The 23,848-nt window shown below is 49.1% G+C and overlaps 1 protein-coding gene across 1 annotated transcript in view; it reads right to left on the bottom strand.

Annotated features, from left to right (window-relative positions):
- The window catches only part of SCRIB (scribbled planar cell polarity protein), a 127,989-nt gene that overhangs the window by 92,848 nt on the left and 11,293 nt on the right, over positions 1 to 23,848 (bottom strand). The window lies entirely within an intron of this gene.

The following is a 23,848-nucleotide window of genomic DNA, read 5'->3' as shown; positions in this document are numbered from 1 at the left end:
GGGGGGAATGTGACTGGCCGCACAGAGTCCTGACCTCAACCCCATAGACCACCTTTGGGATGAATTAGAACGGAGACTGCGAGCCCGGCCTTCTCCTCCAACATCAGTACCCGACCTCACAAATGGTCCAACATTCCCATAGACACACTCCTAAACCTTGTGGACGCCTTCCCAGAAGAGGCGGAGCTGTTATAGCGGCAACCCAATACTGAACCCTACAGACTAAGACTGGGATGCCATTAAAGTTCATGTGCTTATAAAGGCGTCCCAATACTTTTGGCAATATAGTGCATACCACAGTGCTGTACAGAGAACACTGAGCCAGTCACATCAGTCTCTGTACCAGAGGAGCTTACACTCTAATGTCCCCCCACATTCACACACTATATAAATTGTACATTAGAGAACATGTGCCTGTTAATGATTTAGACGCAGCGGTCCTTGGCTTGCCCTGGGATTCATTACTGGCTCATCAGACAATAGCAGGCCACATATTATTTAGTTGCAGAAGCCATATCTCTTGAACTGATCATAAGGGGAGACTTGTGATTGTGAAGGGTGGGGAGTATAGGGGGGCAGAACATGTTTATTATTGAGCAATGGGAGCATGCAGTTGTCTTCACCCCACCATGCAATGCTGGGTGCCTGGCGTTATTGATGACCTCTGAGGCAGAGATAGCCTTCAGCTCCATATATGCTCCAGAATGGCTAGGAGTGTACACAGATCTTCCTGCCTGAGCAGAGGAGCAAAGCAAAGGTTCATAAAGGAATGAAATGCCCCCCATATGTGACAGGTGCTCTTTATGAGATCTATTGTGCCCCCTGAATGCAGTAGATACAGATCAGGGATAGACCGTGCCAGCTCAGCGCACTGGCACACAAGCACTGAACAACATAGTACTCGGGTCTTAGCACTTCCAGGTTCATTCTCTGCAGAGGAAATTGGTGAACTCCAGGAAAGTAAGCCTGGGGTCCTCACTGCTGGGGTCAGGGTGCTCATCTCCCCCTGCAGCCATCAGGAGGGTGGGAGTTGGTGATTGCAGCAGCAGAGGGACCCCGAGAGCTCACAGGAGAGAAGGCAGGACCAGGACCAGAAGGTCAGAGGGTTCGAAGCAGCTCCTGCCAGGAATGGTATGGAACGTTCTATTGCATATCCCTGCCTATGAATAACCTAAGTGTTCAAATCAAAATAAAAGATACCAAAAAAAAAAGAAGAATTTTCAAGAAGTATGACAAAGCAAAAAACATCGAAAATCTAAGATAGAAGAGGAATGAGATCTTCCTGTGCAACAGAACAAGCGATGAGAATATCTAACAGGAAGTCAGCTGTGTGCGGAGTTATATCTCTTCTAATAATTGCTCAAACTGAAATAACTCCGATCCCGATAAACAAGTGAGCAAAATAAACAGACGCGGCCGGGAGAAAGTTCAGGGAGAGACGCCATGGAGGAATGCAATTAGAGGACACTTAAAGGATCACTCCACCCAAATCCCTTGAAAAAGGATGGAGTGTGATGGATGGATCTCCAAGAGCCCCAGGTAGTGACCTCTCAGGGTCCTCCACCCAGCAGAAGCGGGGACAAAGAACATCCAAATTCTACTTTCATTTCCTCCAAATACAAAGTTACTGATACAGTTACCGGCCCGATTCTAACTTTGCCGAGTGCTGGTCCGCAGACCGACAGGATGTGAAGTTGACTTTCATATCACTTTAGTACTTTTATGGTGATATGAAAGTAAAAAAGATTTTTCAGACATTTCGAATTCTAATTGAATCACTTACAATGGACGCTGCTTCTAGATGTAGAGAAGTTTTAGCTTCCTGCAGAATCAGCTGGTCCCCTGAGCACTGGTTCCGACTTCCTGTTTTAGGGGGGGGGGGCTCCTTTCCCTTGTAGGGTGCTATGGAGCCCCCCTTGTGTGTGCTAGTAAGCTTTGTCTCCACAAAGACAGACACCGCAAATCAAGCCATTCCTCCCTTCTCAAAGCTTGTACTGGACAGGAAGTTCAGGGAAGCCGAGCTGAGAGACTCTGAGCTGTTCAGAAACATGACGACTAAGTTCTTGGGCTAAAATGTAAAGAAATACTTTGATGGGCGATCTAGATTTGTTTGATCTGAATTCATCAGAGAACAAAAAAAGTTCAAGGAGTTTATTTTCATTTAAGTTCTAATTTCGGTGATGCAAAAAAGAAAACCGCTGACCTTCTGGACACGGGCAGCAATCAGGACTAGTGATGCACTGATACTAGTATCGGTATCGGTGCCGATACCGAGTATTTGGGCGAGTACTCCTACTGGCCCAAATGCTCCGATGCCTAGCCCCATACTTCCGGTATCAGGATGCTGGGCAGCAGGTCATTACACACTGCCCAGCTTCCTGATTGGCCGGCCCCATGCTCTCTTGTCACTTGGTGATGGAGCCGGCTTCCCGGCCAATCAGGAAGCCAGTGTAATGACTCGCTACCCAGCTTCTCAACCAATCAGAGATCCAGGCGGCAAGTCTTCACCCACCCCCAGGCTTCCTAATTGGCCGGAAAGCCTGCTCCATGTTTCCTCGTCACCAGCATGGAGACAGCTACCCGGCTAATCAGGAAGCCGGGGGGCGGGTAAAGACTTGCCGTTTGGCTTCCTTAATGGGACTTCCGGTATCGGTATTCGGTATCAGCGAGTACCAGGAAAAAAAAATATCGGTACTCATAACCAAAAAAACGATATCGGTCCACCCCTAATCACGACCCCTCGATTACTCTGACGTCAGAGCTGGATAGAGCAGGAACAGACTTGAACCTGTTTTTTTACTGCCATTTGCGGCTTCACAGGTAAGATCTCCCCTCACTTCCTGTCCCGGTGACCACGGCTTCACCAAGTGGGGAAACAATCTGCAACAGAATCCCAGACAGCAAAACAAAGCTGAGCGCATCTAGAATTTAAAGCGACAGTAAACTCAGGAGGAAAATCTTCAAAATACATTCATGGACTACAATCTCAGTACAAATGAGTAAACTAAACATGAGATTGTAGTCCATCCCAGGAGCGAGCTTGGAGCGGTGACTACTTCACAACACACACAGGGACCATGGGGAACAGAAGTAGTCACCCTCCAGAAGTAAGGACGGTGTCAGAGATGATGGGAGGATCCTACAGCCGAGTGATATACAGATAAGATACATTGTTGCTCAGAGTTCAGAGACTGGAATGTGTTTGGAATTCTCTCATTGCTCCGGATATTTGGAATTCTCTGTACATATATGTTACACTTGAAATCTCTCGTTTCTCTTCTGTGTCCCAAAGATACTTTATGGAAATTCCGAAAGCAGAAACTAAAGGACTGAAGAAGAAGAAGAGACAAAGGGCCGGCTTGCTGGTTTTGTTAGAAAAGCCTCTTTGTGTCCCCTGGAAGTTTAAAAGGTCCCCCGACCCCTCCCCTGTTTAGAAATGCTGTATAACTGAGAACCAGCCCCGTGCAGAACTCCTCTGTGCTGATCACTTTCTTATTTAAAGCTGAACACCAGGCACAAAAACATAAAAATATTGCTGAAAAAGTTTTTTTTTTAAACCCCCACTGTGTGTGCATCAAATGGCTTTGCAACCCCAGATATTAGCTTGTAAAAGTAGCAGTGACATCACTGTGCTGCACATAGTCTGTGCAAAGAGCAGAGCTGTCCCAGCAGGCCCCACCCATTACAGATAGTGTACGGGGGCGGAGACCAGACCAGTCACCCTGCACAAGGAGAGAGAGCATGGTATTTGGGGCGAGTCAGCAGTCGCAGCAGTGTATAGAAAGCAGCCGATTCCAAACCCTCCATACAGCGGATCCCCCTCTGTACTCCTCCCGGAGAGGAACAATGGAGGACATTAGAACACATCCTGGAGCCGAGAGCTCTGACTGCATTACATCCACAAATGTCTGAAATTCCTGAAATTCCAAAACACTTGTAACTTGGATTTCACTTCTCCGTATCGCAGTCACAGAGCTGGAAAATAACAAAATGGTTATAAAAAATAAAACCCAGCAACATGGAAGGAGGAGCGACTCGGATTATACAAAGTGACCAACTATTGTATCTGTTCACATCCAACAAGAATGGGAATCTCTGGGAGTTGTGGCCCCAGTGGCTGGAAGAAGCATACATCCTGCGACACAATGATGGCGGCCAGGAGAACTTTCCTCTTATACTCTATAACTGCAAAATAAGTTATTTTTTTATTTAATTTAGAACTGAAACCAAAACTTTCCTTTATTTTTGGATATCACAGGGAGAGTTACAGGGATGCACAGATACCGGTTTTTCAACACTTTCCCAGTACTCGCCGATACCCAATACCGATACCGGAAGTCCCATTAAGAAAGCCAGGGGGGCAGGTAATGACTCGCCGCCCGGCTTCCTGACTGGCCAGCTTCCCGACCAATCAGGAAGCCGGGCGGCGAGTCATCACACGCTGCCAGGCTTCCCGATTGGCAGGGAAGACGATGGCTCCATGCTTCCTCGTCACTTGGTTGACGAGGGGAACATGGTCCTGGCTTCCCGGCCAATCAGGAAGTCGGGGGGGGTGGGTCATTACCCCTTCGGCTTCCTGATTAGCCAGGAAGCCAGCTCCATGTTCCCTGGTGGTGAGGGAGCACGGGTGAGGGAGCACGGGTGAGGGAGCACGGGTGAGGGAGCACGGGTGAGGGAGCACGGCGGCGTGTAATTACTCGCCGCTTGGCTTCCTGATACCGGAAGTTTCCGGTGTGGGGAGCATTTGGGCGAGAACCAGTACGCTCACCCAAATACCCAGCATTGGCGCATCCCTAGTTATAACCCCAGTTTTTTTTCTGGGTCCCATTAGGAAGATTTCCCTTCACTTCCTGTCTGATAGCCACAACAGGAAGTGAGAGGAAATACTTGGTGGTCACCAGAAGATGATTTCCCATATATTAACGTTCTGGCGACGTCCCAAAATTTGGAATGGTCTTTCACTTTTAGTGATAATGGTCCCCATGACACAGAGGGCGTGAATCTCCCTATGGCCCTGTTCACACCAGGGTGGAAGCGATTCAGTGCAATTTTTTTAAAGGGCGTTTTTAAATCGCGTTTCAGCGCTGAAATGCAATTTATATGCCCAAAAATATGATCAGCACGTTTCCATTTAAATCTATTAAAAAAAAAAAAAAAGTAGCTCAGGGAACATTTTGGTGCGGCAGGCGGTTTGAATCGGATCGCTTGCATGAACGGTCCCCTATAGGAGTGGATGGGATTGTTCATGTCGGCGGTTCAGGGAGGGTAAATCTGCGCGACTGTTAGGCCCCTGGGGTGGCCGGGGCCTAACAGGGACACAGACAGCAATAAAAACCTGACAGGGGTTCCGAATTATATCCACTCTAAATGTGTATTGCCTTCAGATAAGTGCGGGATTGTTTAAAGGCTCTTTTATCAAGAAATAAAGCTCACTTAGCATTTTCTCAGCGCCAGGCAGCACATTCGGAGATATGCCCATAAAAAGGGGAAGGCTGGTGAACGCCGGGGAGCTGCAGTCACACCTGGTCTTCAAATTGAAGCAGAATTTTGTGAGCGTGACTATTTTCATTTATCATCATTATTGCCAGGGACACTGCTGACACTGTCCTTCCTTCTGGAGGGTGACTACTTCTGTTCCCCGCGGTCCCTGTGTGTGTTGTAGAGTAGTCACCGCTCCAAGCTCACTCCTGTGATGGACTACAATCTCATGTTTAGTTTACTCATTTGTATTGAGCTTGTAGTCCATCCCGGGAATGAGCTTGGAGCGGCAACTACTCTACAACATACACTGGGACCATGAGGAACACAAGTAGTCCCCCTCCAGAAGGAAGGACAGTGTCGGCACCAATTCAGAGATGATTAGAGGATCTACAGCCGAGTGATACACAAAAAAAGATACAATGTTGTTCAGAGCTCAGGGACTGGAATGTGTTTTGAAGATTTAATTCCTGAGTTTACTGTCACTTTAATAATGATTCCAAGTTCTGATGAAGGGGCAGTGTGTTGGCCCCCGAAACGCGTTAGCCGTTTTCTGTGATCTTATGATGAATCACCTAGGCTCCACCGATTTGGACTGACACTTCTTTTTTGTTTTAACGTTTTGTGCGCCTTCTAGGTACCCAACGAAGATGAACATCACTTCACATTAGCAGCCAAACCAGGGCCAGCGAGATCATTGGTCAGGTTCTCTACGTTTCATTGAACGGGACAAGTCTTGAAGCCCCAGCACCTCTCGGATACGACATTTGGATGGTGAATGGGGAGACAGACTGTCACTAAACAGGATACGTCCACTTCCCACAGCAGTGCAGAGGAAACAGGAAGGAATTATTGACGGGCGGTCCCATACAAAACAAGGTTCTGGGGGAGAGAGGAGACGGCTCGACGTCCAAGAATCACAGCCATCGCTAAAGCATTCTTCGAGGGACACAACACTCCTGCAGGACATTGGTTGGACGGTGACAGGATTGCAGCTCAGTTCCGAGGATGGTTTTCATGCCATAGTGCTGGGGAAAACCTTATGGAATGGAACGCCAACAGATCTAGCGCCATCTGGGGAGATCACATTACACACATGGGGGGTCTGCTGAAGGTTTGAAAGTGCTACTTTGGATTTTGAGGATGGCCAACAGTCTCCCCGATCCAAAAATCTTCCTCCGGCAATTCCTTCACTTTGAGTTCTTCCACATGATAGCGTTCCATTCTCTTCTTACCCCAAGTGGAGGCAACCCTGGTATTTGTGCATGCTCTGCTGAAACGAGGCAGCTAGACTGGTGATCTCTAGACACTGGAAGTCCCCCCACCCACCTGACGATGGAGACCCACGTGGCATCAGACCAGAACACAAGAGATCAAGCCCAAGCCCTCGAAATGCGGCCTTGCTGGTTGGCTCACAAAGATTCACCTGGAATTCAAACAAAAAACTAGTCCACTATTAACCCGACCCGAGACGCCCTCCATCTTGCTCAACAGAAGAAAAAAAATGGTCACCAGTACCCCAAGTTTTCTTCAAACCGAAGTCCTTTGACGCATTCTAGTAGGTCATATCACCGTGCGTAGACTTTTAACCGAATAAAAGGATTTCATTTTGAATACTTGGGAGTGCTGGTGACCATTTTTTCCCCCGTTTTGCAAGTATTTGGCGGCGCCATCCACGGCCACTTCATCACCCCCCCACATTATATGGGGCTTCTCGGTCAGGAGTGCAGTGGGACTCTCGGACTCCATCTCGCTTAGTCCCAGGAACCTGAGCATTCTCGGGGTGTGGAACGCCAGAAGAATGAAGGAGAAAGAGGAATCCACCATGATGTCCATATTAAGCACAAGAGCATCCGGTCTGTACAAGGCCCCATTCACACTGAGCAACATGTACCTAGAGCGGATTTCCGTGCGATCGATATAGAGCGACTTTTCGGGTGACTATCCCACGACCTTCACTATTGGGCTGCATGCAAATGGAGCAAAATCGCGTGACATCCACGGCAAAAAGGGTCCTGCGACAGCGACGAGCTACAGGCGACATTGAGCTGTAGAACAGCTCCATTGGAAATCATTGAACGAGTTCTCGCGATATCGCGCGGCAATATGGGCGCTTGTGCGGAAATCCGCTAGGTGTGAATGGGGCCTAAAGAAAATGTATATCCGCTTCAAGTAAAGACGGAACTTTCACACATGAGCGCCCCCCTCTGTTCTTAGAAATTTAATTTCACAACTTCAAGATATCTGCTGACCGTCTATAGAGTTAGATTAGAACATTGGCTAACTCTGCATAACATTCCATACCGCCCACGTCTATCATCTTATGTATAAAAAGATAATACGCGCAATTCATGTCAGAACGGATCATTCGCACAGAACTTTGTGTTGTTGCATTCTGTTCTCTGTAATTGCATATTGGTAAAAAAAAATAAAAACAGAATTTCAACCAGAAATTCCCACAGCAAAAGGTAAAGGCGGGTCAAATGTAGAGGATAACTTGGCGATAGGGATGCACAGATACCGGTTTTTCGGTAGTCGGATACCTAATACCGATAGTGGAAGTCCCATTAAGGAAGCCAGGCGGCGTGTAATGACTCCCACGCAGCTAACTGATTAGCAGGCTCCATGCTCCCTCGTCACCAGGTGATGAAGCATGGAGCCAGCTTTCAGGCCAATCAGTAAGTCAGGCGGCGAGTCATTACCTGCCGCCCTTCTTCATGATTAGTCTCTGTGCTTCCTCGTCCCTAAGTGACAAGGGAGTGTGGAGTAGGCTTCCTGGCGTGTAATGACTTGCTGCCCGGCTTCTTCATACCGGAAGCTCCGGTATCTGTGATAGGCATACTCGCCCAAATACTCTGCATCGGTGTACCCCGTCTTGGCGATATCTACGGCAATCTGATCCTTTCCTCACCACCCCCACACACCTTTGCCCGCCCTCCCTGTTCCACATGTTATAGCATTTCTGTACTGCCAATGAATACCTTCCTGTGTCCTACCGTTTGCCCACCACCCGGGATATATACAATATCTATGTTATAAATTGGGGTTAGAGATACATACGCATTACATTCATGATCGCTGGAGGTCCAGACGCAAATGAGTCACCAACAGTGATGAGGCTGGCCTCGGTGTCACCCACTCCTGGACTAAAACTCTTACTGCCACCCCCTCCTCCTGACCCAGTCAGTTTGTAGATATACAGCACACGGGGGCAGGGAATGCCACTGCCGTCACTGACTGGGTCGGGAGGAGGAAGAGGTCGTCAGGGTTTTGGAGTGGACTTGGGTCAGCACCAAACCCAGCTTCAGCTCGTCCAACTTTTTTACCATCTGCTTCTAATTGAGACCGGCGCTACTGCGATTATATGCGCTAATTCTGTACTGTAACACAAATTCAATAATAAAAAAAAAAAAAGATTTAATGAAACAAAAAAGGGATACAAATGTTTTGAGGATGATAAATGGACGGCTGGCCAACTTCCAGTAAATTATAGAAATAAGTTATAAGGGGAGACCGGCAGCTTGCAATTTAATCTTCTAGCCACCTTTGGCAAGCCCGGGGCTAGGCCACCTTTGGCAAGCCCGGGGCTAGGCCACCTTTGGCAAGCCCGGGGCTAGGCCACCTTTGGCCAGCCCGGGGCTAGGCCACCTTTGGCAAGCCCGGGGCTAGGCCACCTTTGGCAAGCCCGGGGCTAGGCCACCTTTGGCAAGCCCGGGGCTAGGCCACCTTTGGCAAGCCCGGGGCTAGGCCACCTTTGGCAAGCCCGGGGCTAGGCCACCTTTGGCAAGCCCGGGGCTAGGCCACCTTTGGCAACCCCGGGGCTAGGCCACCTTTGGCAACCCCAGGGCTAGGCCACCTTTGGCCAACCCCAGGGCTAGGCAACCTTGGCAAACCCAGGGCTAGGCAACCGTGGAGCAACTACAAATTCCATCATACCTATGCGAGTCATGCCTGTAGTCAGTTTTGCAATGCCACATGGGACTTGTAGTTCCATAAGAGCTGGAGTGCCATGGTGGCCTACCCTTGTACTCACTGCTGACCCCTCACAGCAGCGATGACAACGCAGCAATAAGATAAACAGCCAGCCAGTAAGCAAACACATGAGCCTCATCCATGGTCATCAGTGAAGCACATTATCCCTGGTGCAAAGGGTCAGATTTTGAGGTCTTAATTGGCTATTTCCTGTCTCATGGTTCTTCACTTTGCTCTGCCCACTCTGTCACCTTTCCCTGGCTGTCATGGGTAATCTGTCCAGAAGCCCCTTTGTACTCATGACCAAATGGTGGCTGAATTAACACTAACCTGCCTATAACTGCCTCTTGCAAAGCACGGCTCCTAGAAGCCTCAGCATAGCAGCTGTCCATGCCCAGAAAGGTGTGAAGGTTTTATTTCTTTAACCCAATGGCTAATGCATGCAAGATAAAAAAATATAATATACATTTCCTTCAAGGACCTGACTGGATCTTCTCCCATACACAGATTCTTCTTCGTTCCACCGCACAGCACGTGGACTGGAGACAAAGCGCTGGCACTGTGCCGAGCCATAAAGATACCGCAGGAGCGACACTGCGCTCCCCTTCATTGCACTTTATGAGTTTGTAATGGGCAGATAAACCACAAATAAAAGATGAGGTGGCTGGGCGTACGTTCTCCGCGGCTTAGTAAACATAAATCATCAATCATGTGACTTGGTAATCACCGATAGCCCCCTTCCCCAATCAGCGACACACAGAATGGTCCCAGACACAAAGCACAGACAACAGCCACGTGCCAGCGACACCGCGGAAGGCACAGAGTCTGTAAAATGTATGTGGTGGTCTGATTGTACAATGCGGGAGAACCAGAACAGGCATTATGGATGGAAAACCCGAATGCTATGCAGATCTTCTGATGGCAGCATAAATGGGCACGGTCTACCCGGCCAAGCCTGCAAACTTACGCCTAGTCAAGCCTTATAGTGCCAGTGTTATGTGGGGGAACAATAATGGTCCAGGAGGAAATTCCATTCCATATGAACAAATGCATCTGAACTTTCGGTGGGTGGGGATAGGGGGTCAATAGTCAAAATCAGATCGAGAGTTGGCCTGCTACCCTGAATGAAGATGTCATCAGCACACCAGAATCTAAGTCAGTGCAAATCCATTCATTGATAGAGGTCACTCCAAATATCAAGCGCTTTCGGGGGGCCGCACAGGGTCCCCTTCAGCGAGCTCGGTAGTCGTCGCCATCCGCGGTCATTCCTAGCACCCATCAACACTTTGGAATTTCCAGTAAGGGGTGCTACAGGATTTATGGACATTTGACCTGCTACCCTTTGCACTTCCCTACTGGTCCATTACGTCAAAGGCAGTACTAGGGGCCAACAGCAAGGTGTGCGAGGCTGGAGAGGGATGGGCCAGGTCTCATCTTCTTGCCTATCTGAGCTCCCTGGGTTGCAGGCTCTCAAGGCCCTTATGAAGATGTCTGAAATGACATGCCTGCAACACTACAAGACTGGCTGAACAGAGTTAGCCCTTGTGTCACCAGGCTTCAATGGGCAAACGCAGCTTGCTTTCAACATCAGTTGGAGTCTGAGATCATCAGAATTCACTGACTAATGCATCTGACTGGCTTTAGGGCCCATACACACGACAGATCATCTCCAGACCAGACTGTTTCTGGACCCAAATTGCATCCCCAATGTATCCCTATGCTATTTCTGGCCTCTGTTCACACTAGTGCAGTCCGTTCCAGACCAGAAAAATACTACATGTCTCATTTTGTCTGGTCTGTAATAAACTGGAACTGCGAGCAGGCTCACACTATTTTCCAGACGAGATCTGGTCCGGAAAATGGGGTGAACCTGCCCTAAGGTGACCATACACTGTGCGAATTTCGGCCGGTACTTGCTGGTCACCTGGAAGAAGCCCTATGTGCCCGATAGCTGATTAAGTGCAAGTCTGCCCGAAACATGTTAGAGAATGCACTGGAACTGCGGGCAGGTTCACACCTTTTTCCGAAGCAGATCTGGTCCGAAAAATGGCGTGAACCTGCCCTAAAATAAGAACTTTGCGCATATCTTTGAAACAACAACAAATACACCTTTACAAAAGTTTAGTAATGACAATCTACACACAGATACCTCTAGATCAGGGGTAGCCAAACTCCGGCCCTCCAGCTGTGGTGGAACTACAAATCCCATGAGGCATTGCAAGATTCTCACAGCTACAGACATGACTCCCAGAGAGAGATGCATCATGGGATTTGTAGTTCCACCACAGCTGGAGGGCCGGAGTTTGGCTACCCCTGCACTAGATAATTGCCGGCTTTGTATTCTTTGCAGACCTTATTTTTCTTTTCCTCCCCATTCTTCTCACAGTGGCCATTTTTACTAAGGGCTGATTACTAGCTCTCCCTTTACTTCCTGGAACTCTGACACATGTGACCATGCCCATCATGTGACCATGCCTTTCCCTGAGATCTCGTGAGATTACAAGTGAGATTTCCTAGCAATTCTCTGCTGATGTAACCTTCCCAGGGTGCAATGCTTGGGCACAATGAGATCACTAATGCCCAACAGGACCAGGAAGTGGAAAAACAATAGTTATACAAAGAAAAATATTTTTGTATAGCTAATGAATGTGAGATGATTTCATATCGGCATGCAGAGCTGGATGCTGAGGGGAGTTTTAGTGAAAGGGGGTAAAGATCCGCTTTAATAATTTAAATGAAACGCATTAACATATGTTGCAATCAGAGAACAATCGAGTCAAAAAGGACAACGGGATATAAACTGTATTCATTCAGCTATAATAAAACTTGTATTGGAAAGGTTTCTGAAATCCTCTGCTCAGCTATGTTTACACTGTAGGAAGAAGGGGTCAGCATTGTGAACGCGGTCACGTGACTGTGTCAAGAGAAGGAACCATTGCAGCGGCAGTAACGACTTGAAGTTTTTTTTGAAGGGTTACTGCGGAATGCTGTACCGCATGGATTTCCCATCAGAGCACATTTGCTCCCAGCACCACAGATGACTGCAGGGTGACCCAATTCGGGGTACAGCTGGAAAGCACATTTAGGCCGGCAGGTGTGGGAGAACCAAAGAAGAAACAGCTCATGGCACTACATCATACAGCAGGGAGACTGCTGCCGCCACAGAATTACACCTGCCGGGCAGACAGGACTGTTTTCACAATCTCCAACCCTCTAGCTGTGGTGAAACCACAAATCCCATCATGCATCTGCCTCTGGGAATCATGCCTGTGGCTGTCAGGGTCTTGCAATGCCCCATTGGAAATTGTAGTTCCACAACAGCTGGAGTGCCGACATTTGGCTACCTCTAGGCAAACTAGCCCCTGAAAGGGGCAAACTCCAGCCCCCCAGCTCTGGTGAAACCACAAATCCCATCATGCATCTGCCTCTGAGAGTCATGCCTGTGGCTGTCAGGGTCTTGCAATGCCCCATTGGAAATTGTAGTTCCACAACAGCTGGAGTGCCGACATTTGGCTACCTCTAGGCAAACTAGACCCCATGAACAGTTTATGGGGTCCCCATTGTATTAAACAATGGGGACCGGTGGGTGTTGATGTCACCTCCTCAGCGGCAAACCTGCTCTTTAATCAATAGGCTGCTTCCATCCCGAGCTGTATGTGTCATAGGTGGGGGCGCGGAGTGTGCACATTGCCCAACATGGGCGCAGGCACATATTCTGGGTGTGGGAAATTAAGTCTGCTAATTTGCATATTCAGAGATCTAAAGAGACAAACCAAGTTTGCAGATGTGCCCAGTCAGACATACACTTGCTGCTCTTCCATGACATGGTGTGAATCAACATAGCAGACCCCCTGACCCTCCGACCTCCATCAGCCCTAATCCATCCCATAAAAGTCATCGCACCACCCGACAGCCCTCTCGGCATGGAAGGAAATGCACACGAGGTGGTGTACGGCTGCAGATTTTACCCCTCGGTCTGGCTCATTACTCTGCAATCTGTTCCTGGCAGATAGAATGATCATTATACAGGATGAGAGCCAGCGCCTGCTCCTCACACACAAAGGGGGATTACGAATTCCTGACACCAGGCCGGGGCAACCAGGAGAAAGGGCTTCAGGATTTCTGTGCTGCATCCTTCTGTCCCACCGTGACGGGTTACCGCACTCCTGATCTCTGCCATCAGAACAAGAATATTGGCCAATATGTCACACTTGAGGTCTCATGCAACTGCAGCCCTCCTACTGGTCAATAGACCATCGCCCTCCTGACCCACTTCCCCTCGTTCCACTCCAAACCCAACCCCCCACCAATTTGATTTGAATGCATATTTTTGGGGAACCCCTCCAGCACTTCCTGCATTCTCACCTAGCTGAGACATGAAATCCCCATAGCCTCCTGAGGATCCTAAGCTCCCCAACTTGTAGCCCAGCCCCTACTTGTTCAATGGCTGTCTGCAGCAATTCTTGTACAATGAGCTGCAGAGAAACCTGTGTCCATAAAAAAAATCTAACTTAGTATCGGTGCCGGTACCGAGTATTTGGGCCAGTACTCTTACTCGCCCAAATGCTCCAATACCGGAACTTCCGGTCAGCGGGAAATCTCTCTCTGACTAGCAGTGCAGAGGGAGCATGGAGACGGCTTCCTTTCCAATCAAGAAGCCGGGTGGCGGGTTATAACCCGCCTCCCCGATTGGCTAGGAAGCCGGCTTCACTTGTTGCTAGGCACCCTGGCCTCCTGACCAATCAGGACGTGCGACTCGGCTTTCCGATTGGCTGGCAAAATATAGAAGCAGATTAAAACTTCAAAATTAGAGTAAAAGCCTCCAGCATGAAATGTAGCTTTCCAGTAAACAGAGTTGGTGCCGGTGACGCATTGTGTGCAGGGTGGCAGAGTACTACAACGAGCACTGTGCCACAGAGTGAGCCGTACCGAGAACAATGGCATCCTGTGTCCGCCATGGGCCGCTCTCACCTCTTCATTCACCTGATCACACACCCGGCTGTCTGCACACAGCGCCGCCGATTCCTATTACCGGACTCTGGAAACCTGAAGAGCACAAACCCTGAAACTTCTGCACATTGTATACGGGACAGATGGACAGGACGGCCCGGCTTTAAACTCCTACCTTGTTTCCCCGAAAATAAGACACCGTCTTATATTTTTTTTTGCCCCCAAAAACCACACTTGGTCTTATTTTCAGGGGATGTCTTATTTTTTTTTTAATGTGCAACAAAATGTACAACAATCCAAAGTTATTCATGTACAACAATCCAAAAGTTATCTGGTTCCCACCGTGACGGGTTACCGCACTCCTGATCTCTGCCATCAGAACAAGAATATTGGCCAATATGTCACACTTGAGGTCTCATGCAACTGCAGCCCTCCTACTGGTCAATAGACCATCGCCCTCCTGACCCACTTCCCCTCGTTCCACTCCAAACCCAACCCCCCACCAATTTGATTTGAATGCATATTTTTGGGGAACCCCTCCAGCACTTCCTGCATTCTCACCTAGCTGAGACATGAAATCCCCATAGCCTCCTGAGGATCCTAAGCTCCCCAACTTGTAGCCCAGCCCCTACTTGTTCAATGGCTGTCTGCAGCAATTCTTGTACAATGAGCTGCAGAGAAACCTGTGTCCATAAAAAAAATCTAACTTAGTATCGGTGCCGGTACCGAGTATTTGGGCCAGTACTCTTACTCGCCCAAATGCTCCAATACCGGAACTTCCGGTCAGCGGGAAATCTCTCTCTGACTAGCAGTGCAGAGGGAGCATGGAGACGGCTTCCTTTCCAATCAAGAAGCCGGGTGGCGGGTTATAACCCGCCTCCCCGATTGGCTAGGAAGCCGGCTTCACTTGTTGCTAGGCACCCTGGCCTCCTGACCAATCAGGACGTGCGACTCGGCTTTCCGATTGGCTGGCAAAATATAGAAGCAGATTAAAACTTCAAAATTAGAGTAAAAGCCTCCAGCATGAAATGTAGCTTTCCAGTAAACAGAGTTGGTGCCGGTGACGCATTGTGTGCAGGGTGGCAGAGTACTACAACGAGCACTGTGCCACAGAGTGAGCCGTACCGAGAACAATGGCATCCTGTGTCCGCCATGGGCCGCTCTCACCTCTTCATTCACCTGATCACACACCCGGCTGTCTGCACACAGCGCCGCCGATTCCTATTACCGGACTCTGGAAACCTGAAGAGCACAAACCCTGAAACTTCTGCACATTGTATACGGGACAGATGGACAGGACGGCCCGGCTTTAAACTCCTACCTTGTTTCCCCGAAAATAAGACACCGTCTTATATTTTTTTTTGCCCCCAAAAACCACACTTGGTCTTATTTTCAGGGGATGTCTTATTTTTTTTTTAATGTGCAACAAAATGTACAACAATCCAAAGTTATTCATGTACAACAATCCAAAAGTTATCTGGTATCACTCGGCCTGTCACAGTAACTGGCGCTATAGAGGAATATCGGCTAATGCGGCTCTGCTCCCTCCGCAGCCTTGCTTTGCCATCAGGGACAGGGGTACCAGCGGTGCAGCAGTGGGGACATCAGACAGTGGACAGCGCGGTACCATTTACCGGTACACATTACAGTACAGTACCATTACATTAAGCAGCGTCTTCAGGGGGACAGCAGTAGGTGCAGTATGGTACTGAGTGCTCCCCATCACTGCGCAGGCCGGAGGGAGTCCCCTGTCATCCCCTTAAAACAGTATGTCCCTGCAGGCTGATCTCTTCCTGCAAGTTCCCTCACATGCTGCCACCAAACTAGTTCTTATTTTCGGGGTAACATATTACAGGAATCTTGAAAAATAGTGCTAGGTCTTATTTTCGGGGAAACAGGGTAGCTTCGCGTCACATCCAGGACGCCCTACACAAGGGCCCACAGATAATACACCCGTCTGACCCGTATTCCAATCACGTCACATCCAGGACCCCTACACAAGGGCCCACAGGTAATACACCCTTCTGACACGTACTGTAATCACGTCACATCCAGGACTCCTGCACAAGGGGCCGCAGGTAATACACCCTTCTGACCCGTACTGTAATCACGTCACATCCAGGACCCCTACACAAGGGCCCGCAGGTAATACACCCTTCTGACCCGTACTGTAATCACGTCACATCCAGGACCCCTACACAAGGGCCCGCAGGTAATACACCCTTCTGACCCGTACTGTAATCACGTCACATCCAGGACCCCTACACAAGGGCCCGCAGGTAATACACCCTTCTGACCCGTACTGTAATCACGTCACATCCAGGACCCCTACACAAGGGCCCGCAGGTAATACACCCTTCTGACCCGTACTGTAATCACGTCACATCCAGGACCTCCGTACTGTAGTCACGTCACATCGAGGTCCCATACACAAGGGCCCTCAGGTAATACACCCTTCTGACCCGTACTGTAATCACGTCACATCCAGGACCCTTACACAAGGGGCCGAAGGTAATACACCCTTCTGACCCGTACTGTAATCACGTCACATCCAGGACCCCTACACAAGGGCCCGCAGGTAATACACCCTTCTGACCCATATGATAATCATGTCCACGGCCACACCACACCCATATAAAACCTGTGTGGAGACTTATAAAAAATTGCACACAAACCAAAGCGGCCCCACATCCAGGATTGATCACAAATGTCCTAGTCCATACGTTGACACATGAATGCAGAATTCAGGATTCAGGATTCAGGATTCAGTCAGTCCAATCTGAAATACTGCAGTCAATTTTCAAGAGGCTAAAAATGTAAACAAAGTCAGCATAGAAAAGTACCGCAATAGAACCACTACCGGCTCTGCAGCAAAACCTTCACCCCAATGTAGAGCTGGAAGGGTTCGTTGGACTTGCAGGATCCAATATTTTTGTCTATGTCGCATGTCCCTTCCACCCATTACCCAACTGCTACATCACAAGTTAGGTCCTCGGTGGCAGGATTACACCAGTGTCACTGGCCATCAAAGAGGTTTGGGTGACTACATTTGTTAGGCCCTAGACCAGGGATGGGCAACTCCGGCCCTGCAGCTATTGTGGCACTACAAGTCCCATGAGGCATCGCAAGACTAACAGTTACAGATGTGACTCCCAGAAACAGGCATGTTGTTTTAAAGCATAGCTGGAACCCCAGAGGTGCCCACCCTTGCCCAAGACAAAAGCGAGGATTTAACCTTTGCAGCGCGGGGGTAGCCCCACTGCAAGGGTTGTTTTATTCTGCCCAGAGTTCTTCCATACAGCTGAACGCTGGGGAACGGACATCACCTATGCAGTGGTGCTCAAGCCCCCACTGCAAGGGTTAAATGCTCGTATATGCCTAGGGCGGGGTAGGCAACCTCGGTGGTACTCCAGCTATGCTGAAACTACAAATCCCATCATGCCTTTGCCTCTGGGAGCCATGCCTGTGGCTGTCAGTCTTTCAATGCCTCCTGGGAGTTGTAGTTCCACCACAGCTGGAGTGCCGAGATTGCCTAACGCTGGACTAGAGTAAAAACACTTACTTATCCCTCGCTCCCCTCTTCACCCAGGCGCTCCGAGTTGTGGGCCGGCCCCCTTTTTTCAAATACGCATCAACACAACGTCATGGTGTGAACTACACTCATTGCAAATCATTTTTACTGTCTATGCGTTTGGAATGAGTTTATAAACACGCGGCGTCAATGGGTCCTTATCCCAGTTTGATGCAGATAAAGACGTGTAAACGTATGAAAGGACGAGTACATGTAAACGCAGGAGAGATGAATCTGGGAAGGAAGTCCGTTTATACTTCCACATCCATTTCGGCCGAATGCAGGACAGCTTCGCACCATCACAGTGCGCCGGGGAGAGGTCCGGCATGCTGGGCTATTATAGGAGAAGATAAAACTTGATTTTGCAATGACGATCTCCCTTTTCTTGGCTCGGATATTTCCGCTGGCCTCAAATCTACAACACAAGGACGATCACCAGATCAGCACGCGCTGGAAGTTAGTGGGCAGGCGGAGGAGGGCGAGAGCGAGGAGAGTGTTAATGATGAGGATGCAGCAGGAGGAGGAGGGAGAGGAGAAGGTTAATGATGAGGATGCTGCAGGAGGAGGAGGGAGAGGAGAGGGTTAATGATGAGGATGCTGCAGGAGGAGGAGGGAGAGGAGAGGGTTAATGATGAGGATGCTGCAGGAGGAGGACGGAGAGGGTTAATGATGAGGATGCTGCAGGAGGACGGAGAGGAGAGGGTTAATGATGAGGATGCTGACGGAGAGGAGAGGGTTAATGATGAGGATGCTGCAGGAGGAGGACGGAGAGGGTTAATGATGAGGATGCTGCAGGAGGACGGAGAGGAGAGGGTTAATGATGAGGATGCTGACGGAGAGGAGAGGGTTAATGATGAGGATGCTGCAGGAGGAGGAGGAGGGAGTCTCACTCGTACTGGATCTCAGGAATTAAGAGCGGCTTCTTCCTCATTCCACAGCGCAGACTGTCGCTGCTTCCTCCCCTCATACCGGGTCACACAGCCTCTTCCTGTTCCATCTGAAATCACAGCAATCCTTGTCCAGTGCTGTCCATACACTGCACGCCATGTACTGGGATCTGTCTGTGACCACCACCACCCCCTGGGACTTCCTGTTGTGTCAGCAATTAAGGTAAAACTGTCCAATAGGAGGGCAAAAACAGCTGACGGGGTTTCAACTCTTCCCCTCCATAGTTCAATCTGACTGCTGCGGTTCTGCTGTTTGTTTACATCCAGCGCAGCAAGTCTTGGCGGTCACAGCTGCCTCCTTGCATTAGTGCCCCATAGACTTCTATGAGGCCGTGTTCCCAAGTTGCAAACAAGGCTGCGGCCGTTGGATCGAGGTAAGCATGCATCTGTGCAGGGAGAAGGTGCCAAGGTTGCCTATTCCAGGCATGCAAAGACATTATTAGCTCGAGTGTTATCAGGAACACTGAAAGCCCCAGCAAGTCTCTAAAGCTGGGGACACTGCTCCTCGTTCTGCCCAAAATATATGTTCAGTACATCTCTGCAATGCATGCACATATTTTGTCTCTAAGAACACTGCTAGTAAGGAAAATATGATCTGCCAGAAATTCGGTGAGCTCATATCTTCCTGTAGTAAGCTGACAACACTGCTTCTGCTGTACTGAAGCCAGGAGCAGTGTTGTCAGCCCTGCCTGAGTACCCCCCTTGCTGGACTACAGTCACCAAGTGACGAGGAAGCATGGAGACGGCTTCCCTGCTGATCGAGAAGCTGGGTGGCGAGTTTTTGCACCCGGCTAATCAGGAAGCCAGGTGGCGGCTTGGAGGTTGCAGCACTTCATATCCTGGTACAGACACTATCTGCATGGAGTTTGCATGTTCTCCCGATGCTTTCATGGGTTTCCTCCGGGTACTCCTGTGTCCTCCCACACTCCAAAGACCTGCCGGAAGGTTAATCGGCTCCGGTCTAAATTGTCCCTTTGTGCAATAGGCACCTTAGACTGTAATCTCCTTGAGCGCAGGGACTGATGTAAATGCTCTGCATGTAAAGCGCTGTGTAAAGTGCCGTCGCTATACAAACACCTGTAATAAATAAGTAGTCACGTAGGTGGAACCCTCCAGAGAAATCAGTGCATTGTCCTGCTCCTGAGACTCTTAAGGTGCCCATACACCTTACGATTATCGTCCGATAATCGTATGTGTGCATTGCAGTGTCCGACCGACATTACTGTACAATCGTACGACTTTTGACGGTCAAGCGTGTTTGAAAACTTCGTTCGATCGTACGATTGTCGTAAGGTTGCTGGCGTTTCCGTCCGTCAAAAGTCGTACGATCTACACTGCACATGCGAACGAAAATACGACAAATTACCGCATTTCGTCCAGGTGCTTTTCGTTAATTACGGCTAAATTAATCTTGCGATCATCGGGGCAGGATGGGGCTGCCGTACGAAAATCGTACGACTATTCAATCGGACGAAACGTTTCGTCCGATAATCGTAAGGTGTATGGGCACCTTAAGGGTGCCCATACGCTGTACGATTCTCGTACGAGAATAGCGGGAAATCCCGCGATCGTACGAGAATCGTACAGTGTATGGAAGGCGTGCGACTGTTTCTACTGTATGGTCGCACGTCTTCCGTCGAACAAGCAGGCTGGAAAGCCCGCCGGGAATCGTCCGATTCTCGGCGGGTTAGTGGCCTGCTTGTTCGACAACTGCCGAACGGGCCGGTGTGCGCACGCGCACACTGCCCGTTTGCAGTGATCGGAAGCCCGCCCCTCACTGCGGTCATCGGAAGCCCGCCTCTCAGCGGGGCGGGCTTTCGATGATCGCAAGGACGATCTGCCAGTCCAAGATGGGCAGATCGTACGAGCTTTCAATGAGCTTACGACCATCGCAAGACAAAGGTCTTGCGATGGTCGTAAGGTGTATGGGCACCTTTACTTCAGTGAAGAGCTGGGAGGTAAGGAAAGCTCTCTTCCTTCCCACAATCACACACCCAACCCTTCCAGCCTCCCACCTTGCTGATGATTTATCACAGGGAACACTCCTACTACAAGTTACAAATTACTACTTCCTATGTTCCACTATCTCTCACCCTCAGAAGAGGTCGCAGGAAGCAGCAGGTAATGATTAGCTTGATATGCACGCTCATTAAGGTACACCTCTCATGATATAAGCACACAGGGTGCCATTGCTGGCCTGCTCCTGGAAGTGCTGGTTGCCTGGCTCACTGGCTTTTGAATACAAAACCCCGGACTATTCGATATGAAGTAAAACACGTAAGTGGTTCCTGGTGGGTGGGCAACTCTCCAGCCGTCCTACAGATTCCCATAATCAATGGATAAGCGTTTGAAGGATGCCTTGGATTGCCACCAATCTCCCTTCTTTAGACCTTATGGTGGCTTAAGGCCTGGTTCACACCTGAACGCTTTGTAGCGCGTTCAACGCTCGACGAATGCTCTACAAAACGCTCAAACATCTAAATCCCATTGTATTCAATGGGTCTGGTTCACACCTTGCCGTATTTCCGCCCGTCCGAACGCGATACAAAACGGCCTACGCCCAAAGAAGTACATGTACTTCTTTGGGGCGTTTTGGTCTCGTGTTTCTATTGGGATACAGCCAAGTAGCCCACGGAAACGCGCGACGCGAACCGCGCATATTCAACACGCCTAGGTGTGAACCCAGACTAAGAGCCCATTCACACCACATCCGGATCATCTCCAGACCGGACCAGATTGTTTCCGGACCCAAAATGCATCCTAATGTATCCATATGCTATTTCTGGCCTCTGTTCACACCATCGCAGTCCAGACCAGAAAAATACTGCAGGTCTCCTTTTGTCTGGTCTAGAATACACTGGAACTGCGCGCAGGTTCACACCACTTTCCAGACCAGATCTGGTCCAGAAAACGGTGTGAACCTGCCCTAAGGTGACCATACACTGTGTGAATTTCGGCCGGTACTTGCTGGTCACCTGGAAGAAGGCCGAAGCGCATGATAGCCGATTAAGTGCAAGTCTGCCTGAAACATGTTAGAGTTGCTCTGTACGATGGACAGAATAAAGCGAGTTCACACGGATTACTGGAGTGCCGCAATTTTCCTTTATAGGGATACAATGATGTGACTGATAACTAAGAAGTGAGAAAACAAAACCCCGCACAGAGTCTAGAAGATCCTTCAGGGTTCTAGAAGAGTTTGATGTACCACGAAACCCAAATCTGTCCACCTCGAGTCCCGGCCATCACAGCAATGCTCAATGGCCAAAGATGGGTGATTCCACCAATCGGCAGGTTTTGTTGGAACTACAAAGTGTATTGGAGCCCTGAATGAATTGTTGGTCTGCGTGTCTGTAAATAGGAGGATCAGTAATAAAAAAATAAAAAGAAGAAAAAAAAGGTTCTGCTTCTTGTGAGGCTTCAGAATTATAATCACATTTCCCCGCATTCCTTTCCAGCTGACTTTGTAATAAGAAACGTCCCTTTGTCTATTTATAATAACGCGTGCTCGCTGCTGGGGGTAATGATTATTCATCTGTTCAGCTCGCTACTGCAAGAACAGCGAGAGGAAAGTTTTTTTTGGTATAACCTCTCCCCACATTACATAGCGGCACGAAGGATCCTGGAAGATCACCAAGTAGTCTACAAGCTGCTCAATGTCACCACAGATTATTATTATTACAGGCCTACGTTTCCAGCACTGTGTAGACAGACAGCTCAGGAGGCTGCTATGTGCCCATCACCTTCCACATATGTCCTCCTGTGACGGGTCTGTTCCTATAGGCCTAGTGCACCATAGCTGCAAAGTGACCACGGATCTGGATGTATCTACAACCCCATTTATTGCACCAAGAGAAGTTTATCACTACTTCACACTGCCATATTAAAAGAGATGATCGTGCTAGAAACTGCGGTGACACTACAAGGGACTGCTGGCATGTGGCAGAAGTGTGATATTATATTGTAAGAGATGATTGAAGACCGCAGTTCTGTTATAAGGGAGTAGTAGACACTGCCGGCACAGCTAGAGGTCGTCGTCATAGTCCAGGAAGACTTCTTTAACGTGGTACCTTCCAAACACATTCTGCTTTTTAAGCCCCATTCACACCGAGCGATTTATCACGCAATTTTTGCAGCGATATCGCTCTATGTAGCTTCTCCAATCCATTTCAATGGAGCTGTTCACATCTCGTCGCTGTAGCTTGTCGCTCCTACATGACCCTTTTTTCGAGCGATTTTGCTCCTGATTGCATACAGCCCAATAGGAAAAAGTCGCTCAATATCGCTCATATAAAATCGCACAATTTTCATGTCGCTCAGTGTGAATGGGGCCTTAGGGTGTAACCACACTAGGATGTATGCATCTACAAGGACGTCCGACGCCTAAAGTATGGTTCATTTGACTAGTGAGATTGCTCTGTGCCGTGTGTACCGTCCCCTGGCCTGCTAGACAGAGACGGTCTGGAGCATGGTTCAGTTGGACACCGGCAAGGTACGCATATGTGGGCAGCACAGTGGCATAGTGGTTAGCACCATCTGCCTTGCAGCACTGGGGGTCCCCAGTTCAAATCCTGGTCAGAACACTATGTCCAAGGAGTTTGCATGATCACCCGGTGCCCTATGTGGGTTTCCTCCGGGTACTCTTGTTTCCTCCCATACTCCGAAGACACGCTGGAAGGTTAATTGGCTCCATCTGAATCAGCCCTGTATGTATGCATGCATGCATGTGAGATAGGGACCTTAGAGTGTAAATTCCTTGAGAGAAGTGGCTGATGTGTATATTGTTGGTGAGATATAAATACCTGTAATAAATAACCATGCCCAAGGACAGAACCTGATCCATTTGTACCCATTCAGGTAGTAAAAGGTGCAGAAGGCGTAAGAATGCCCGGCCCTGGCAAGTGAGCGCAGACCAGCAGAGGAGAGGGGGGGG

Source organism: Nanorana parkeri, unplaced genomic scaffold, assembly GCF_000935625.1.
Source record: "Nanorana parkeri isolate BGI_ZX_2015 unplaced genomic scaffold, ASM93562v1 scaffold588, whole genome shotgun sequence".
NCBI lineage: Eukaryota > Metazoa > Chordata > Amphibia > Anura > Dicroglossidae > Nanorana > Nanorana parkeri.
Note: the sequence above shows the minus strand (reverse complement) of the source record. Positions and strands in the feature narration are given on the sequence as shown.